The sequence below is a fragment of the Mirounga angustirostris genome, unplaced genomic scaffold, assembly GCF_029215605.1.
Source record: "Mirounga angustirostris isolate CCGP_5_RB_7025 unplaced genomic scaffold, mMirAng1.0.hap1 SCAF_4, whole genome shotgun sequence".
Taxonomy (NCBI): Eukaryota; Metazoa; Chordata; class Mammalia; order Carnivora; family Phocidae; genus Mirounga; species Mirounga angustirostris.
Genome location: NW_026991712.1, coordinates 113,221,282 through 113,240,373, shown reverse-complemented (window position 1 = coordinate 113,240,373; position 19,092 = coordinate 113,221,282). Strand labels below are relative to the sequence as shown.

The 19,092-nt window shown below is 36.7% G+C and overlaps 1 protein-coding gene across 7 annotated transcripts in view; it reads right to left on the bottom strand.

Annotated features, from left to right (window-relative positions):
• EVI5 (ecotropic viral integration site 5) overlaps positions 1-19,092 on the bottom strand; it is a 201,250-nt gene that overhangs the window by 170,176 nt on the left and 11,982 nt on the right. For 5 of the 7 annotated variants that reach the window (XM_064588815.1, XM_064588816.1, XM_045897187.3 and 2 more), the window contains exon 2: positions 17,234-17,307. The exons of 1 other annotated variant lie outside the window; for it this stretch is intronic. The gene's annotated coding sequence lies outside the window, so the exon portion shown is untranslated. Of the gene's footprint in view, positions 1-13,265; positions 13,315-17,233; positions 17,308-19,092 lie in introns of all 7 variants that reach the window. One more of the 7 variants, XM_054512745.2, reaches the window with a different exon arrangement.

The following is a 19,092-nucleotide window of genomic DNA, read 5'->3' as shown; positions in this document are numbered from 1 at the left end:
TCCAGTGTAGTTAACCCACAGTGCTATATTAGTTTCAGGTGTATGATATAGTGATTTAACAATTCTGTGTATTAGTGCTTACCAAGACAAGTGTACTCTTAATCCCCTTTACCTATTTCACCCACCCCTCAACCACCTCCCCTCTGGTAACTATCAGTTTGTTCTCTATAGTTAAGAGTCTGTTTTTGGGGGGCATCTGGCTGGTTCACTCAGTAGAGCATGTAACAATCTCAGGGTCATGAGTTCAAGCCCCATGTTGGGCACAGAACCCTACTTAAAAAAAAAAAAAAGTCTTTTTTGTTTTGTCTCCCTTTTTTCCTGTTTGTTTCTTAAATTCCACATGAGTGAAATCATATGGTATTTGTCTTTCTCTGAGTTATTTTGCTTAGCATTATACTCTCTAGCTCCATCCATGTTGTTGCAAATGGCAAGTTTTCTTTTTATGGCTGAATAATATTACATATATATGTAATATTATGTAAATATATGTGTATACATGTAATTTATATAATATATGTGATTTACATCATATATTTTTACATTAATTATATAATATATGTATAATACGTGCTGCTGGTCTGTGCATTGGCGAGGACTTCTTTCGCCTGGAAGCCTAAATGGTCTGCCCCTGGCTTCTTTTCCTTGGGTCCCATACTGTAGCCTGCTTGTCTTTCTTGGGGATTCTTCCCTCAACAGTAAGGGTTTTATTATAAATAATAAAAATATTTTACATTAATTACATAATATATAATATATAATGTAATTACATTAATTACATAATATATGTGATTTACATTATATATTTTTACTTAAATACATAATATATGTAAAACATTAATTGCATTATATATATATATAAATCACCTCTACTTTATCCATTCATCTATCAATGGACACTTGGGCTGCTTCCATAATTATTGTCTATTATAAATAATGCTGCAATCAACACAAGGGTGCATATATCCTTTTCAGTTAGTGTTTTCGTATTCTTTAGTGCAATTAATGGATCATATGAATTCTAATTTTTGAAGAACCTTCATACTGTTTTCCATAGTGGCTACACCAGTTTGCATTTCCATCCATACTGCAAAAGGGTTCCTTTTTCTCCACATCCTTGCTAACACTTGTTTCTTGTGTTTTTGATGTTAGCCACTCTGACAGGTATGAGATAAAATCTCACTGTGGTTTTGATTTGCATTTCCCTGATGATGGGTGATGTTGAGCACCTTTCAATTTGTCTGTTGGCCATCTGTATGTCTTCCTTGGAGAAATGTCTGTTCGTGTCTTCTGCTCATTTTTAATTGTATTACATGTTATCTGGGTGCTAAGTTGTGCAAGTTCTTTATATATTTTGGATACTAACCCTTTATTGGATATGTCATTTGCAAATATCTTCTCCCATTCTGTCAGTTGTCTTTTAGTTTTGTTGTTTGGTTCCTTTGCAGTGCAGAAGTTTTTATTTTTATATAGTCCCAATAAGTTTATTTTGCTTTTGTTTCCCTTGCCTCAGGAGACATATCTAGAAAAATACTGCTATAGCCAATGTCAGAGAAATTACTGCCTGTGCTCTCTTCTAGGATTTTTATGGTTTTAGGTCTCACATTTAGATTCTTAATTCTATTTTTGTGTATGTTGTAAGAAAGTGGTCCAGTTTCATTCTTTTCCATGTAGCTGTCCAGTTTTCCCAACATTATTTGCTGAAGAGACTTTTTCTTGACATATATTCTTGCCTCCTTTGTCATGGATTAATTGACCACATAATCATGGATTTATCTCTGGGCTCTCAATTCTGTTCCATTGTTCTATGTGTCTATATTTTGTGCCAATACCATACTATTTTGATTACTATAACTTTGTATATCTTAAAATCTGGGATTGTGACATGTCTAGCTTTTTCTTTTTCAACACTGCTGTGGCTATTTGGGGTCTTTTGTGGTTCCAAATTTTAAGATTGTTTATTCTAGTTCTGTGAAAAATGCTGTTGGTATCTTGATAGAGATTGCACTGTATCTGTAGATTGCTTTGGGTAATATGGACATTTATCAGTATCTTCCAATTCGTGAGTATGGAATGTCTTTCCATTTGTTTATCTCATCTTTAATTTCTTTCATCGATGTTTTACAGTTCTCAGAGTACAGGTTGTTCACCTCCTTGGTTAAATTTATTCCTAAGTATTTTACTATTATTGGTACAATTATAAATGGATTGTTTTCCTAATTTCTCTTTCTTTCTTTTTTTTTTTTTTAAAGATTTTATTTATTTATTTGACAGAGAGAGACACAGCGAGAGAGGGAACACAAGCAGGGGGAGTGGGAGAGGGAGAAGCAGGCCTCCCGCGGAGCAGGGAGCCGGATGCGGGGCTCGATCCCAGGACCCTGAGATCACGACCTGAGCCGAAGGCAGACGCTTAACGACTGAGCCACCCAGGCGCCCCCTAATTTCTCTTTCTGTTGCTTCATTATTCATGTATAGAAATGCAAAGGATTTCTAAATATTGATCTTATATCCTGCAACCTTACTGAATTCATTTATCAGTTCTGATAGTTTTTTGGTGGGATCTTTAGGGTGTTCTATATATAGTATCATGTCATCTGCAAATAGTGACAGTTTTACTTCTTCCTTACCAATTTGAATGCCTTTTATTCCTTTTTTCATGTCTGATGCTGCTACAACTTCCACTACTAGACTGAAAAAAAGTGATGAGTGGGGGTGCCTGCCTGGCTCAGTCGGTACAGCATGGAACTCTTTATCTCAGGGTTGTAAGTTCAAGCCCCACACTGGGTCTGTTCAAATTTTCTATTTCTTCCTGATTCAGTTTTGGGAGGTTGTAGGTTTCTAGAAATGTATCCATTTCTTCTAGATTGTCCAATATGTTGGCATATAATTTTTCATAATACTCTCTTATAATCCTTCTATTTCTGTCATATCGGTTATTTCTTTTATTTCATTTCTGATGTCTTTTTTTTTTTTTTTTTAATGAGTCTAGCTAAAGGCTTATCGATTTTGTTCAAAGAACAAGCTCCTGGTTTCATTTACCTGTTATACTGGTCTTTTTTTTTTTTTCTTTAATCCATTCCATCACCCTGTATCTTTTGATTGGAGCATTAAGTCCATTTACATTCAGAGTAATGATTGATAGCTATGTATTTATTGCCATTTTGTTACTTGCTTTATGGTTGTTTTTTGTAGTTCTGTTTCTCTCTTCCCTTACTCTCTTCTCTCATGATTAGTTGGCTTTCTTTAGTGATATACTTGGGTTCCTTTCTCTTCTTTTTTTTCATACCTATTACTGGTTTTTAATTTGCGGTTACCATTCAGTTTGTATATAACATCTTCTGCATATAGCAGTCTATATTAAGTTGATGACCACTTAAGTTTGAACCCATTCTTTACTCTTCTCCCTCCCAACCCCCACCATGTTTTAGGTATATGGTGTCATACTTTTATTTTGTGAATCCCTTGACTGATTTTTACAGATATACTTATCGTTACTGCTTTTGTGCTTCCTACTTTTCTTACTTACTTATGGTCTTTCCTTTCCACTCAGAGAGTCCCATTTAACATTTCTTGTAGAGCTGGTTTAGTGGTCAGGAACTCCCTTAGCTTTTGTTTGTCTGGGAAACTCTTGATCTCTCCTTCTATTCTAAATGATAGCCTTGCTGGATAGAGTATTCTTGGCTGCAGATTTTCTCCTTTCAGCACTTTTTTTTTTTAATCAGACTGGGTTTTCTAAAATTCCAATACATATTATTTTTTTTAAAGATTTTATTTATTTATTTGACAGAGGGAGACAAAGCGAGAGAAGGAACACAAGCAGGGAGGGTAGGAGAGGGAGAAGCAGGCTTCCTGCTGAGCAGGGAGCCCGATACAGGCCTCGATCCTAGGACCCTGGGATTATGACCTGAGCCGAAGGCAGACGCTTAACGAATGACTGAGCCACCCAGGCGCCTCCTCCTTTCAGCGCTATGAATATATCGAGCCACTTCCATCTGGCTTGCAAAGTTTTTTCTGAAAAATCTGCTGATAGTATTATGGGGTTTCCCTTGTATGTAACTGTTTTCTTTTGCAAATTTTAAATCTCTCTATTTACCACTATTTTTTGCCATTTTAAGTATTATGTGTCTTGGTTTGGACCTCCTTGGGTTGATTTTTAACTGCCTCAACCAATGATGTATATCAAAAATGATTACTGAGACTCACTTTTGGAACCCAGCCACCAAGGTGTTGAGAAACCTAAACTAGCCCACACAGGGACACAAGGAGAAGTCAAGTACAGGCATTCTGGCCTATAGCTGGGGTCCCAGTATCAGCCACTGGACAGGAATGTGAATACACCATCAAATGATTCTAGACCCCAGATGAAGAATCAACCTCAGCCTCTGAGTCTTCCCAGCTTCTCTGCTTCACAGGCATTTTGAAGCAGAGACAAGCCCTTCTCCTAATGCTCTGTCCAAATTCCTGATCCACAGAAACCATGGACATACTAAAGCAATTATTTTAAGCCATTAAGTTTTATGGTGGTTTTTTATACAGCTATAGTACCTGGAACAGTATCATATTATCTCACAAAATTAAAGTATTTAACAATACTTGAAATGAAATGAAACCACGAAATTAAAGTAGAAATTATTAGTAAAGACATCATTCTGAACTTGTTTTTGAGGGGATCGAGGGCTCACATAGTTGAGAAACAACATCTTTTTACATACCTGTAGGGTGATATAAGTAGATACAAGACAGTACACTAAGAATATATAAGTAGACATTAGAACCAGAGAATTAGATTAATGCTTCAGAGGCCTGAGAGAACAGCATTTAATTCAGTTAGGAAAATTTATCATTGATTTGTGGCTCAGAGTCAAATGCATTTAAACCACATCATTTCTTTTCCACTGCTATTAAAATGGCATTTTGATTAGCATGCTAAAGCAATGCCAAGAAATAAGAATTTCAAGGAACCCTTTTGTTTAACAAGTAGGCTATTTTCTTAAAGTAAGAATCTTATTTTGGGGGGCATGTGGGTGGCTCAGTCAGTTAAGTGTCTGCCTTCAACTCAGGTCATGATCCCAGGGTCTTGGAATCAAGCCCCACATGGGGCTCTCTGCTCAGTGAGGAGCCTGCTTCTCCCTCTCCCTCTGCCTGCTGCTTTGCCTACTTGTGCCCTTTCCCTGACAAATAAATAAATAAAAAAAAAAAAATCTTGTTTCCTGAGTGATACAGGATATAATTAATTTGAAGACTTTATTATAAATATTTATATTTTCACCACAAGACTAAAATAAAGTAGAAACATTTCAGTAAAGATATACAAAAGAGCTTAGTTCAATGGCAAAGCAGTTTGTAATTAAATTTACATTTTAAAAACTTGGGTCACAGCTATAAAAAGGAATGCAGTACTGACACATTCTTTAACATGGATAATCTTGAAAACGTTATGCTAAGTCAAAGAAGCCAGTCACGAAATACCACATATGATTCCATTTATAAGAAATGTCCAGAATAGGCATTATCTATAGACAAAAAGTTGATTAGTGATTGCTTAGGACTGCGGAAGTGGAGGGACAGGGAGCTATAAAGGGTTCAAGGTTTCTTTTTGAGGTAATGAAAAACCACTGACTAATGAAAAACCACTTTACATGGGAAATTGTATAGTATGTGAATTATATATCAAGGAAGCTTTTAAAAATTTAGGTATGAACAAATTTCTCCATAAAATAACAGAGCAGATTACAATGCAGGGAGTCCTTGACAACCCTCTTCATCTCTAATCAGGTTTGTGTTTTTGAACATGCCCACTTTAAAACCCTCTGACCTGCTCCCCTCTGGACTGGTTGCTGTCTGCTCCTGGTGCTCAACTGTCACCTGGGGATCTCCCTTCACTGTGATCCAGGTATTTCCTTCACCTCTCTTTGGGTCGGATAATGTTTCCTAAACCCCTTGTCTTTCTTTTTCTTGATACATTCTCTCATTTTGATGGGATACCTCCTCTCATAGCTTCCTGAAAGGTAAACTTAAGACACTGCCTATGTGAAAATATCTGTATTCTACTGTAACACTTGAAAATTTGGCTGCATTATAAACCAAATTAGAAATAATTTTCCCTCAGATTTTTGAAGATATTGCCTCCAGTTGTCTTTTACCTTCCATTATTTTTGTTGAAGAGTCTGAAACCACTCTAATTATATTAATTATCCTATTTCCCTTCACCTCCGGGAAATTCTCCCTCTTCTCTTTGGTCCCTTAATTGTTAAAGTTTGCAATGAAATGCCTTGATGCAAATATCTTTTTATTTTATTTTAGTTAGCACTTTGATGGGCTCTTTTAACTTAGAAACTCATGTCCTTCAGTTCTGGGAAGTTTTCCTGATTTATTTCTTTGATTATATACTCCTTAGATTTCTTCTCTTTCTTAAATTCTTATTATTCAACTATTATATTTCTTGGGCTGGCTTTCTGATTTTACCTTTCCTCCCAATTTAATCACTACTTTCCATAAATGCTCATCTCACACAGCCTTACTTGATATTGTTACAATGCCGGACCCCTCAGTGGTTGAGCATTGGGCTTTCACATTAGAGACCTGGTTTAACTCCAGCATCTCTACTTACTGCTGATATTAAGCCTCAGCTTCTTATTTGTAAAATAGAGATAATAATAATAAAATGTACACGAAGTACTTGGCATATACGTAGCACACAAATTCAGCTATTTTCCTACTATCATTTTTTCTTCTCTTATTCTCTTCTCCTGGCTTTTCTAACATGTTCTTAGGGTTTTCCTTCTATTTCTCAAGAATCTTCTTTGTTGGATCCTTTCTATGCTTTATCGGATATTGTCCTCCAAAAATCTATCTTTGGCCACTTTTTTTTTTATTCTAGGCTGGATCAATATGAACTCCGTACCCAGGTTCTAGTCATCTCTACCACTTACTAGCTGTGTAACCTTAGGCAATTTATTTAACAAACTGATGCCTCAATCCCTCATCTGAAAAAAGTGGATTAATAAGCATATCAATTGGGGTGCCTGGGTGGCTCAATGGGTTAAGTGTCTGCCTTGGTTCAGATCAAGATCCCAGGGTCCAGGGATAGAGCCCCCGCCTGGGGGCGTGCACGCGCTCTCTCTCTCTCTCACTCTCTCAAACGAATAAAATCTTAAAAAAAAAAAAAAAAAAAAAAGCATATCAATCCCCTATGCTTTACATGAAAATTAAACATTTTATGACACTTAGAACACTACCTAGCATAGTAAGCACTCAAATGTTTGCCGTTATTACATTACTACTACCTCTACTGCCTCTGCTACTACTACTATTACTACTACTACTACTAGGATTACCATTAAAAAGGCCCATCCACGTGCTCCCAACAGATCTCCTAAGCGTCTTCAGAGACTATACTAGACTATACATTTCTATTCTACTATATAGACTAGAACTATACATTTCAAAATTATATTTGGAATCTTGCTTGTTTCTTGTCCCCATCTCTAACAGTTTACAAAGAATTATCTTCCTACTCCTCCTCCAAACCTGTTGTTACTGATGGTCTCATAATCAGTATGTTACCAACTATGTTAGTCACCCTTTGTTTTTATTTGGGGGGAGAGGGGCCCGACAGCAAAGTTTATTGAGTGATAGTAAAGTGATAGCACTTAAGCTCCTGAAGAGGGAGGGGACCCAAGAGGGTCGCCCTCACCCTTTGTTTTCTTTTTTTTTTTTAAGATTTTATTTATTTATTTGACAGAGAGAGAGAGAACACAAGTAGGCAGAGTGGCAGGCGGAGGGAGAGGGAGAAGCAGGCTCTCGGCGTAGCAGGGAGCCGGACGTGGGACTCCATCCTAAGACCCCAGGATCATGACCTGAGCCGAAGGCAGCTGCTTAACCGACTGAGCCATCCAGGCGCCCCGCACCCTTTGCTTTCTTTAATACAAATGCACAGCTGTGTAACTACTGAAGGAAAAATAAAAATCCAAACTTATCTTTTTGACAAGCATCCTTCCTATAAAGGTAATTTCTTAAAGAATTTCACTCATAACTTAAGCAAGAGATACCTGAATACTGACTAGCATAATGAGCCGTATTCTGATAACCTCAGGACATTAAGGAATTGCCAAGAAAAATATACTGCCAAAACTGAAGGAATGGGTTCATTTACAGTATTTTAGCACCTGTTACTTGAGGTCTGATACTATTTAAAATACCTAACTATCCCTACAAAGAAAAAAGGAATAGTATAGAAAAAAACTCCTGAAGGAAAGGAACAGAGGTAATGCTTTTTAAAGATTATTTACAAAACACAACTTTCAAAACTCTAGGTGATATAATACATGAGTAGTGTGTCAAACTACTAGATGCAAAGTTTGAAGAACACACTGAAATGCAGGCTAAATTCATAGATTTTGCTTCATCCAATTAAATCTTGATTTCCAGGCATATACAACCAATTTCTTCAGCTTTTCTGCATATAAATAAAATTGGTACAACCCTTTATAGTTTATAAAATACTTTCACATAGTTGATCCTTAAAACAGATCTGAGAAGAAGATAGTTCAGTGTTATTCATTTGACAAGTATTTATTTATTCAGAACCTATTCTGAAAGAGTACTTTACTCGGTGTTGAATACATAGGAACATACAGTCATATACAAAATAGACATGTTCTTTCTCCTCATGGAGCTAGTTAAAAAGTAAAAGACTGAACAAATGCAGAGAAAGATATATGACCTACGGGCAACCAACAATAACAATTTGACAGAGTGGTTAAGGACTGTCTTTCTCAAGAGGCAATATTCAACTTAAGATCTAGAAGATGAGCAAGAAGCAGCCAGCTGTGCAAAGAGCTAGGCAAAAAAAAAGGGGGGGGGGGGCGGGGAGACAGCATGTACAAAGGCCATGAGGAATTTAAAAGCTTGGTGGGTTAGAGAAGGGCTCCCCAATACAAATACAAGGTGAACCACAAATATAAACCACATTAGTTACTTTAAATTTTCTAGGAGCTATACTTTAGAAAGTAAAAAGAAAGTGAAGTTATATTTCTTATTTAACGCAAACATATCCAAAATATTATTTCAACAGATAGTATTTAATGAAATATTTTACGTTCTTTCTTTAATATTAAGTCTGAAATTCAGTGTATATTTTACACTTACAGCACATCTCAATTTAGACTAGCTACAGTTCAAGTGTTCAACAGTTACATGTGGCTAGTGGCCTCCATATTGAACAACACAGGTAAGAAAAACTAAGAGAAGACCATTATGGCTAACACATAGTAATTTAAAGGGAAGTGTAGAAAGATGAAAAGTCAATGGATGCCCCATCATTAAGGGTCCTACAAGAAAGAAATATGGAATCTATTTGGAGTACAATTGGAAGTCACGAGGGTTTTAAACATGCAAAGAAAAATCTGATCTTTTCTGTTTTACAAAAAGAGTACTCTGGGACACCTGGGTGGCTCAGTCGGTTAAGCGTCTGCCTTCAGCTCAGGTCATGATCCCAGGGTCCTGGATTGAGTCCTGCATCGGGCTCCTTGCTCAGCAGGGAGTTTGCTTCTCCCTCTGCCTGCCACTCCCCCTGCATGAGTGCTCTCTCTCATTCGCTCTCTTTCTCTGACTGAAATGAAATGAAATAATGAAATGAAATGAAATGAAATAATGAAATGAAATGAAATGAAATAATGAAATGAAATGAAATGAAATAATGAAATGAAATGAAATGAAATCATGAAATGAAATGAAATGAAATAATGAAATGAAATAATGAAATGAAATAATGAAATGAAATGAAATGAAATAAAATAAAATAAAATAGTACTCTTCTCTTTAAACAAATTACAGAGAATAAAAGCAGAGGTAGGGAGACTAGGCAGAAGACTTATAGAAGTCTAGGTGAGAAATAGGCAGAAGACTTACAGAAGTCTAGGTGAGAAATAATTAAGGTTTAGGGTATTGTGGGGGCAGGAGAGAAAAAGAAAATAGATGCATGCAAGATATTATGAAAGTCAAAACAAGGGGCGCCTGGGTGGCTCAGTCGTTAAGCGTCTGCCTTCGGCTCAGGTCATGATCCCAGGGTCCTGGGATCGAGCCCCACATCGGGCTCCCTGCTTGGCGGGGAGTCTGCTTCTCCTTCTCCCTCTGCCTGTCGCTCCCCCCGCTTGTGCTCTGTCAGAATAAATAAATAAATAAAATCTTAAAAAAAAAAAGTCAAAACTAATTAACTTTTTGATTAAGTGAATGTAGAGAATGAGGGAGAAAGAAAAATCATGAGTGTAATCTACTCTGACTTGAGCAACCAGTCGTGCCATTTCTGTGACTGGAGGAACTAGCATTCTGTTGTTATCTGGCAGGGGATGCTGGAGTTGATGGAACGGAATCAAGAATTTTTCCAAATAGAAAAGGAGTTCAGGGGCGCCTGGGTGGCTCAGTCGTTAAGCGTCTGCCTTCAGCTCAGGTCATGGTCCCGGGGTCCCTGCTCCCTGCTCCGCAGGAGGCCTGCTTCTCCCTCTCCCACTCCCCCTGCTTGTGTTCCCTCTCTCATGTGTCTGTCAAATAAATAAATTAAATCTTTAAAAAAATAAAAGAAAATAAATAAAAGAAAAAAGAAAAAGAAAATGAGTTCAGAGAGGCTCACACTTACTAATAAATACTAAAAGTAAGACTCAAACCCAGATATTCTAAAATTAGATATAATACCCTCTTGCTGGTAATATATTATCTTTCCATAATTCAAAAACAAAAATAATCCATTAGGATATGGGTAAGTAATGCCTCCTGTACATACACCAGTGAAGTTCTCAATTACAAGGGTTATAGGTCTTTTATAATTCTTTCATATTTTGAAAAATGAAAAGAAAAAACTTAGATTTAGTTAATATCCCTAGGAATCTAAAATTAAAATCTACAGATAACATTTTCTAACCCAAGCTCCAAAGAACAACAGCAAAGTAGAAGTCAAATATCAGAGTGCCTGGGTGCCTCGGTTAAGGGACCGACTCTTGATTTCTGCTCAGATCGTGATCTTAGGATTGTGATAATGGGCTGTACATGGGGCTCTGCATGGAGCCTGCTTAAGATTCTCTCTCCTTCTCCCTCTGTCCCTCCCTCACCCTCTCTCTCCCTCTCTTTAAAAAAAAAAAAAAAAGCAGCCAAATATCATGACTTCAAAATCAGTGCCAAACTCCTACAGCCAAAGTAGCAGTAGTAATTCGGAAGTTGACCATAACTACTCTTCAGAAGAAACAAGGTGGTCTTTACATGCTATCTGACAATGACTCAAAAATCTGGCTACCTCAGCTTCAGGGATTTAATATTCCCTCTAAGTTCTTTACTTCCAATACAACTCTATCAATTTCACTCAACAAATACTTAGTAAGGGTAAGTACAGGGGCAGGCATTGAGTGGGATGATGAGTAAGACACACAGTTCCTTCCTGTCCTATCCTCAAGTACCTCATCACTAATGGAGTGTGAGGAGACAAACATGGAAACAATTACAATACAATATGACAAATGCCACAAAAAAGGATATACAGTTGACCCTTGAGCAACACAGGGATTAGGGGGTGCCAAGCCTCCCACTCCCTGTGCAGGCAAAAATCCACTTACAATTGACCCTTTAACAACTCAGATCTGTGGGTGCACTTTATACACATTTACAATACAGTACAATATATGTATTTTCTCTTATGACTTTCTTAATCACATCTTTTATCCAGCTTATGTTACGTAGTATATAATATATATAACATATAAAATATGTTAATCAACTGTTTATGTTAACGGTAAGGCTTCCTCCAGTCAACAGTAGGCTATCAGTAGTTAAGTTTTTGGGGAGTCAAAAGTAACACATGGATTTTCAACAGTGCAGGGGTTCCGCACTCCGTAGCCCCCATGTTGTTGAAGGGTCAACTATACTGTCATTCTTTCTGGTCACCCAACATCTGAATCCCCATTAGTGTTCTGGGATTTCCCACCTAAGTCTACAAAGTACCATATACTCATTCTCCTGGTCTCCCTTGAAAATAATTCACAAGGATGGAAACTAAGGTTCCCACATCTACCTATTTATTTCTCTTTCTTTCATCTGTTACCCTCAAATCTAGTAGCTTAATACACCAAATATTTATTATCTCACAGTTTCTGCGTGTCAGGAATTAAGCTATAGTTTAACTGAGTGATCCTACTCAGGATCTATCATAAAGTTGCAGACAAGATCTTGGCCAGTGCTATCATCTTTGAAGGTTTGACTGGGGCTGGAAGATCTGCTTCAAGATGTCTCCTGCACATGGTTATTGGCAGAAGGCTTCAGTTCCTCACATGAGAACCTCTCTAGAAAGCTGATGAGTATCCTCACAATGTGGCAGCTGGCTTCCCCCAGAACAAATGAGCAAAACAGAAGATGTAATAACTTATACGACCTTGCATCGTAAGTCACACACTTTCATTTTTGCAATAACCTAATTATTCCATAAGTCAGTTCTATTTAGTGTGGAAGGAAACTATATAGAATGTAAATCAGGAGGTGGGGTTATCAGGAACCATGCTAACTACCCTACATAACATATTATGGCTGTATGTTGTATTGTTTATAAATACATACATATTCATGAGTGTAAAAATGTTATGTTTGGAAGGAGAGGGAGCACTATGGTTACAAGTGCATTTGTAATGTTTTATTTGTTCAGGTGGGTGGTGGGAATATAGGCATTTATTACACTTTTCTTTATACCTTCTGAGTTAGAAATATTTCATTATGAAAAAATCAATGCTCTGCATAAAGTGAGTATTTTCAAACACATTATTGTGAGCACATATATTAGTAGAGCTGTTTTGAAGGACTATTTGGAAATATATATAACAAAACTTACATATACATAAGCTGACTCAGGAATCTGTCTGAAAGAATTATTTGCCCAAATAAACAAGGACGTATGTACTAAAATTAATCACAGAACTATTTCTAACAGCAAACAACTAGTGATAACCCCAATGCCCATCAAAGAATGAGCAAATAAGTTATGACACCACTATACAACAGAATGCAGCCATTAAAAAAAATGAAATTCCCACTATGATGGAACCAATCAGTTTTTGGTGAAGAATAGGATATGCAGTATTCCATTTTTTGATGGGCTATATATCCAACTATTTACAACTACCTCAAGAGAGTGAAAGTTTAGCAAGGGAAATAAAAGCAGAGAGAGAAAACTTTCTTTTTGTGCTTTAAAGACCTCCATTCTCAAAAATTTTTACTATCCTCTATAGGCATACCTCAGAGATATTGTGGGTTCAGTTCCAGACCACTGCAATAAAGTGAATGCTGCAATAAAGAGTCAAATAAATTTTTTGGTTTCCCAGTGCTTATAAAAGTTGTTTACACTATAATTGTAGTCTATTAAGTGTGTAAAAGCATGTCTGAGAAAACAATGCATATACCTAATTAAAAAATATTTTATTGCCAAAAAATGCTCACCATCATCTGAACTTTAGGCGAGTTGTAATCACTGATCACAGATCACCATGACAAATATAATGAAAAGGTTTGAAATACTGTGACAATCACCAAAATGTGACAGATACACGAAGTAATAAGCAAATGTTATTGGAAAAATGGTGCCAATAGACTTGCTTAGCCAGGGTTACCACAAACCTTCAATTTGTAAAAAACAGTACCTGCAAGCACAATGAAGTAAAGCACAATAAAATGAGGCATGCCTATACTATTATAATTTCTGTGGTCGTTTTGGTTTTGTGTTAAATAGACTTTATTTTTTAGAATACTTTTAGGTTCACAGCAAAACTGAGCAGAAGGTACAGAGATTTCCCAAATACCCCCTTGCACTTACACATACATAGCCTCCAATACCAACATATCCCACCAGATAGAATATTTGCTACCACTGATGAAACTAATGACACACCATTATCACCCAAAGTCCATCACTTACATTAGGGTACACTCTTGGCGTTCTACATTCTATAGTTTTGGGGAAATGTGTAATGACAAGTATTCATCATCATAATACCATACAGAGTAGATGCACTGCCCTAAAAATCCTTCTGTGCTCTGCCTCTCCTCCCCTCAACTCCTGGCAACCACTGATCTTTTCACTGTCTCCATAGTTTCGCCTTTTTCAGAATGTCATATAAATGGAATCACCTTGTGTCTAACCTTTCCAGACTGGCTTCTTTCACTTAGAAATAAGCATTTAATGGGAGCCTGGGTGGCTCAGTTAAGTGTCTGACTCCTGATCTCAGGGCTGTGAGTTCAAACCCTGTACTGGGCTCCACACTGGGTGGAGCCTACTAAAAAAAAAAAAAAAAAAAAAAAAAAAAAAAAGGAAAGGAAGGAATGGGGAATTTAAGTATCCTCCCATGTCTTTTTATGGCTTGATGGCTCACTCTGTCTTAGCACTGAATATTATTCCACTGTCTTGATGTACCAATTTCTTTATCCATTCAACTACTGAAAGATATCTTGGTTGAGTTCAAGTTTTAGCAATTAGGAATAAAGCAGGTTTTTGTGTGGACATAAGTTTTTCAAATTTAGGTAGGTAAGTACCAAGAAGCATGACTTCTAAATTGCATTCATATAAACTTCTGAATTTAGTTTATAAGAAATTGCCAAACTGTATTCCAAACTGAGTGTAGCATTTTGCATTCCCACCAATAATGAATGAGAGCTCCTGTGGCTCTACATCCTCACCAGCATTTGGTGTTTTCAGTGTTCTGGATTTTGGCCATTCATTCCACTAGGAGTGTAGTGGTATCTCATCATTGTTTTAATCTGCATTTCCCTTATGACACATTATGTGGAGCATCTTTTCATGTGCTTATTTGCCATCTGCAGATCTTATTTAGTGAGGTATCTGTTAAGATCTTTGGTCTGTTTTTAAATCATGTTGTGTTCTCAATGTTGAGTTTTAAAAGTTCTCTGAATATTGTGGATAACAGTATGCTATCAGATACGTCTTCTGAAAATATTTTCTCCCAGTCTGTAGCTTGGGAGACATTTTTAATTTTAATGAAGTCCAGGTATCAATTCTTTTATGGATCACGTCTTTGATGTTGCATCTAATAAGTCATCACCAACCCAAGGTCACCTAGATTTTCTACTGTTATCTCCTAGGAGTTTTATAGTTTTGCATTTTACATTTTTGTGTTGGATCCATTTTGAATTAATTTTTGTGAAGGATGTAAAGTCTATACCTAGATTCATTTTTGTGCATGCGGAAGCCTAATTGCTCCAGCACCATTTGTTGAAAAGATAGTCTTTTATGCATTGTATTGCCTTTGCTCCTTTGTTGAAAATCAGTTGACTATATTTATATGGGTCTATTTCTGGGCTTTCTACTCTGTTCCATTGATCCATTTGTCTATTCTTTCACCAATATCCTATTGTCTTTATTACTGTAGCTTAAGAATATATCTTGAAGTCAAGTAGCATCAGTCTTCCACCTTTCTTCTTCTCCTTCAAAACTGTTGACTATTCTGGGTCTTTTGCATCTCCGTATTAATTTTAGAATCAGTTTGTCAATAGCCACAAAATAATTTGCTGGGATTTTGACTGGAATTGTACTGAATCTACAATAGTTGGGAAGAACTGACTTTTTTATATATTGAGTATTCCTATCTATAAACATGGAATAATTCTCCATTTATTTAGTAGTTCTTTGATTTCATTCACCAGAGTTTTATAGTTTTCCTCACACAGAACTTGTACCTATTTCATTAGATTTATGTCAGACCTCAAACAGATTTCATTAGATTTATATATAAGTATTTCATTTTTTGAGATGTTACTTTAAGTGGTATTGTGTTTTTAATTTCAAATCCCACTTGTTCATTCCTATATACATAAGAAATCAGTTGACTTTGTGTGTTAACATTTTTTCTTTAACTCTACAGTCCCTGACTTACAATGGCTTGATTTACAATTTTTCAACTTTCTGACGGTGTGAAAGTGATACACATTCAGTAGAAACTGTATTTTGAATTCTACATTTTGATCTTTTCCCAGGCTACCAACATGTGGTACAAATGCTCTTGTGAAGCTGGGCAGAGGCAGTGAGCCACAGCTGCCCGTCATACGCACATAAGAAACAACAACTGATTAACTTAAAACCATTCAGTACCCATACAACTATTCTGTTTTTCACTTTCACTGCAGGATTCAATAAACTACATGAAATCTTCAACACTTTATTATAAAATAGGCTTTGTGTCATTATGCATATGTAAAATCTTCTGCAGTTGTCCCACAGTTACTGAATATTCTGTTCCATTCTTCCATCTTTTTTCTTTCCTTTCCAGTTTTAGCAGTTTCTATTGATATCCTCACGCTCAGAGATTCTTTCCTCAGCCATCAGTAGTCCAGTCTACTAATAAGCCCACCAAATGGTTACCATGTGTTTTCTGTTACAATACTACAATGTCTTTGATCTCTAGCATTTCTTTTTGGTGCTTTCTTAGAATTTCGATCTCTCTTCTAACATTGCCCATCTTTTCTTATATGCTGTCTACTTTATCCATTTAGAGCCCTTAGCATTTTCATCATAGTTATTTTAAATTATTTCTTGGTGTGATAATTCCAATATCCCTACCATATCTAAGTCTAGATCTGATGTTTGCTCTAGCTCTTCAAACTGTGCTTTTTGTCTTTTAGTATGTCTTATAATTTTTCTTGATAATTGGATATGATGTACTAGGTAAAAAGAACTGTTGTAAATTGGCTTTCATTAATGTGGTGGTAAGATGTAGGGGGAAGAGAAAATACATTAAAATTAAAACCTGTTCTGACCAAAGAGAAGGACAAATCTATAGATATCCAAGCTCTTCCACCTACATCTTATTTTTTAAATTATTTATACTGCTAGTCTGAAATTGATTATTTCAAGCATCTCAAGTTTCACTGTAAGTTCCATAAGAATCCATAAATTCACAGAGAAACTGGGAGGTAGGTGAATGAGAGGATATTGTATTTCTGGGATCATTACTTAAACTACAACCCTGTTCATACAGGATTACAAATTCCAGAACTCACCAACTTCTAGCACCATCCTTTTTTAGTAGGTTTTTGTATAAGTGCTTGTAATGCCAAATGGATCCAGGGAGGTCTTTTCTTATTTGCTTCCAAAATAAACAGCAATGTATCCAACTTAGAAGTACATTCTAAAATGTTTGCTCAAATTTCAAAATAGTCTATGTCAATGTAAACATAAAAAATCATCAACTTTTACCTGTATACATTGTTACTTCTCTTCATTCTTCAAAGTTCTGGAGATTCTGAGCCCATGAAAAACTTGATATTCAACTGAATAAATGTGTGAAAAGAAAAAAAAAATTATTTATACTCAACCTTGTTCCAGTAGGATTTAAGGCTGGTACAAATGTAATATACATCTTCAATCTTTTAAGCAGGTTATAAGAAAGTATTGTTCCAGGGGCTCAGTCAGGTAAGTGTCCGACTCTCGATTTCGGCTCAGGTCATGATTTAGGGGTCCTCAGATCAAGCCCTGTGTCGAGCTCCATGCTCAGTGCAGAGTTTGCTTGGGATTCTCTCTCCCCTTCCCTCTGCCCCCCCCCCCCCCTGCTTGCGTTTTCTCTCTCTCTCTCTCAAATAAATATATTTTTTTAAAGATTTTATTTATTTATTTGACAGAGAGAGAGAGACAGTGAGAGAGGGAACACAAGCAGGGGGAGTGGGAGAGGGAGAAGCAGGCTCCCCGCTGAGCAAGGAGCCCGATGTGGGACTCAATCCCAGGACCCTAGGATCATGATCTGAACCGAAGGCAGATACTTAACCAACTGAGCCACCCAGGCATCCCTAAAATAAAATCTTTTTTTTTTTTTAATTTATTTATTTGACAGAGAGAGACACAGTGAGAGAGGGAACACAAGAAGGCGGAGTGGGAGAAGGAGAAGCAGGCTCTCTGCAGAGCAGGGAGCCGGATGTGGGGCTTGATCCCAAGACCCCAGGATCATGACCCGAGCCGAAGGCAGACGCTTAACACTGAGCCACCCAGGCGCCCCCTAAAATAAAATCTTTAAAAAAATAAAAATCAGGGGTGCCTGGGTGGCTCAGTCGTTAGGCATCTGCCTTTGGCTCAGGTCATGGTCCCAGGGTCCTGGGATCAAGCCCCACGTCAGGCTCTCTGCTCGGCAGGAAGCCTGCTTCTCCCTCTCCCACTGCCCCCGCTTGTGTCCCCTCTCTTGCTGTGTCTCTGTCAGATAAATAAAATCTTTAAAAATAAATAAATAAATAAAAATCAGATCATGTCATAAAAAAAAGTATTTTTCCAACTCCTTAAGCAGGGAAATAAATATTATAAATAGCAATATCTTGCACATTTTGAATATTATCAATAAATATAGGGCATAGATTTTAAAACACAGCTTGTAAATATCCACAAAGAGTATCAAACTATGTCCTTCATTTATGTAAGTTAACAGATGTCAAAGAGAGATGGAAGAAGGGAAGATACAGAGCACTGGCTTCAACAGGAATCAAAAAATAGAGCAGATATTACACTGAAAGGGAAAAAAACAGGAAATAAGAGCAACATTGCTGACAAGTATCCTTCCTTTAAATGTGTACATGACAAATTTCCAAGTTAATTTATGTTCTGTAGGCATACAGTGCATTTCCATCTCTCTCTAATCCCTCCTACCTCTAGAGCTAAATTTCAAAAAAGCGAAATTTGTATACAATGATATACTACTTACTACTGTTGCCACCACCATCATCTACTATATACTTTACTATGTACCAAGCACTGTCACAAGATTTACATCCATTATCTTATTCAATCCTCACAATAACCCTAATATAGGTTTTACTGATGTTTGTGGTGGTTAAACAACTTGTCCAAGATCCATTAGCTAATAAATGATGGAGCCAGGATACTAACCATTTGGCCCCAAAACAAAAACATCTTGACAAGTGTAAATCACCGAGCTAAACCTAACTGTAGAACATAAAAGTAAAAAAATAGTATATCTGAACATGTCATGAGCCTGAGGATTTTGACAGAACAGGGCCTGCCCAAAACCAATCTGATTACCAATTTAACAAGTTAACTAAAATACTGAGATGGAA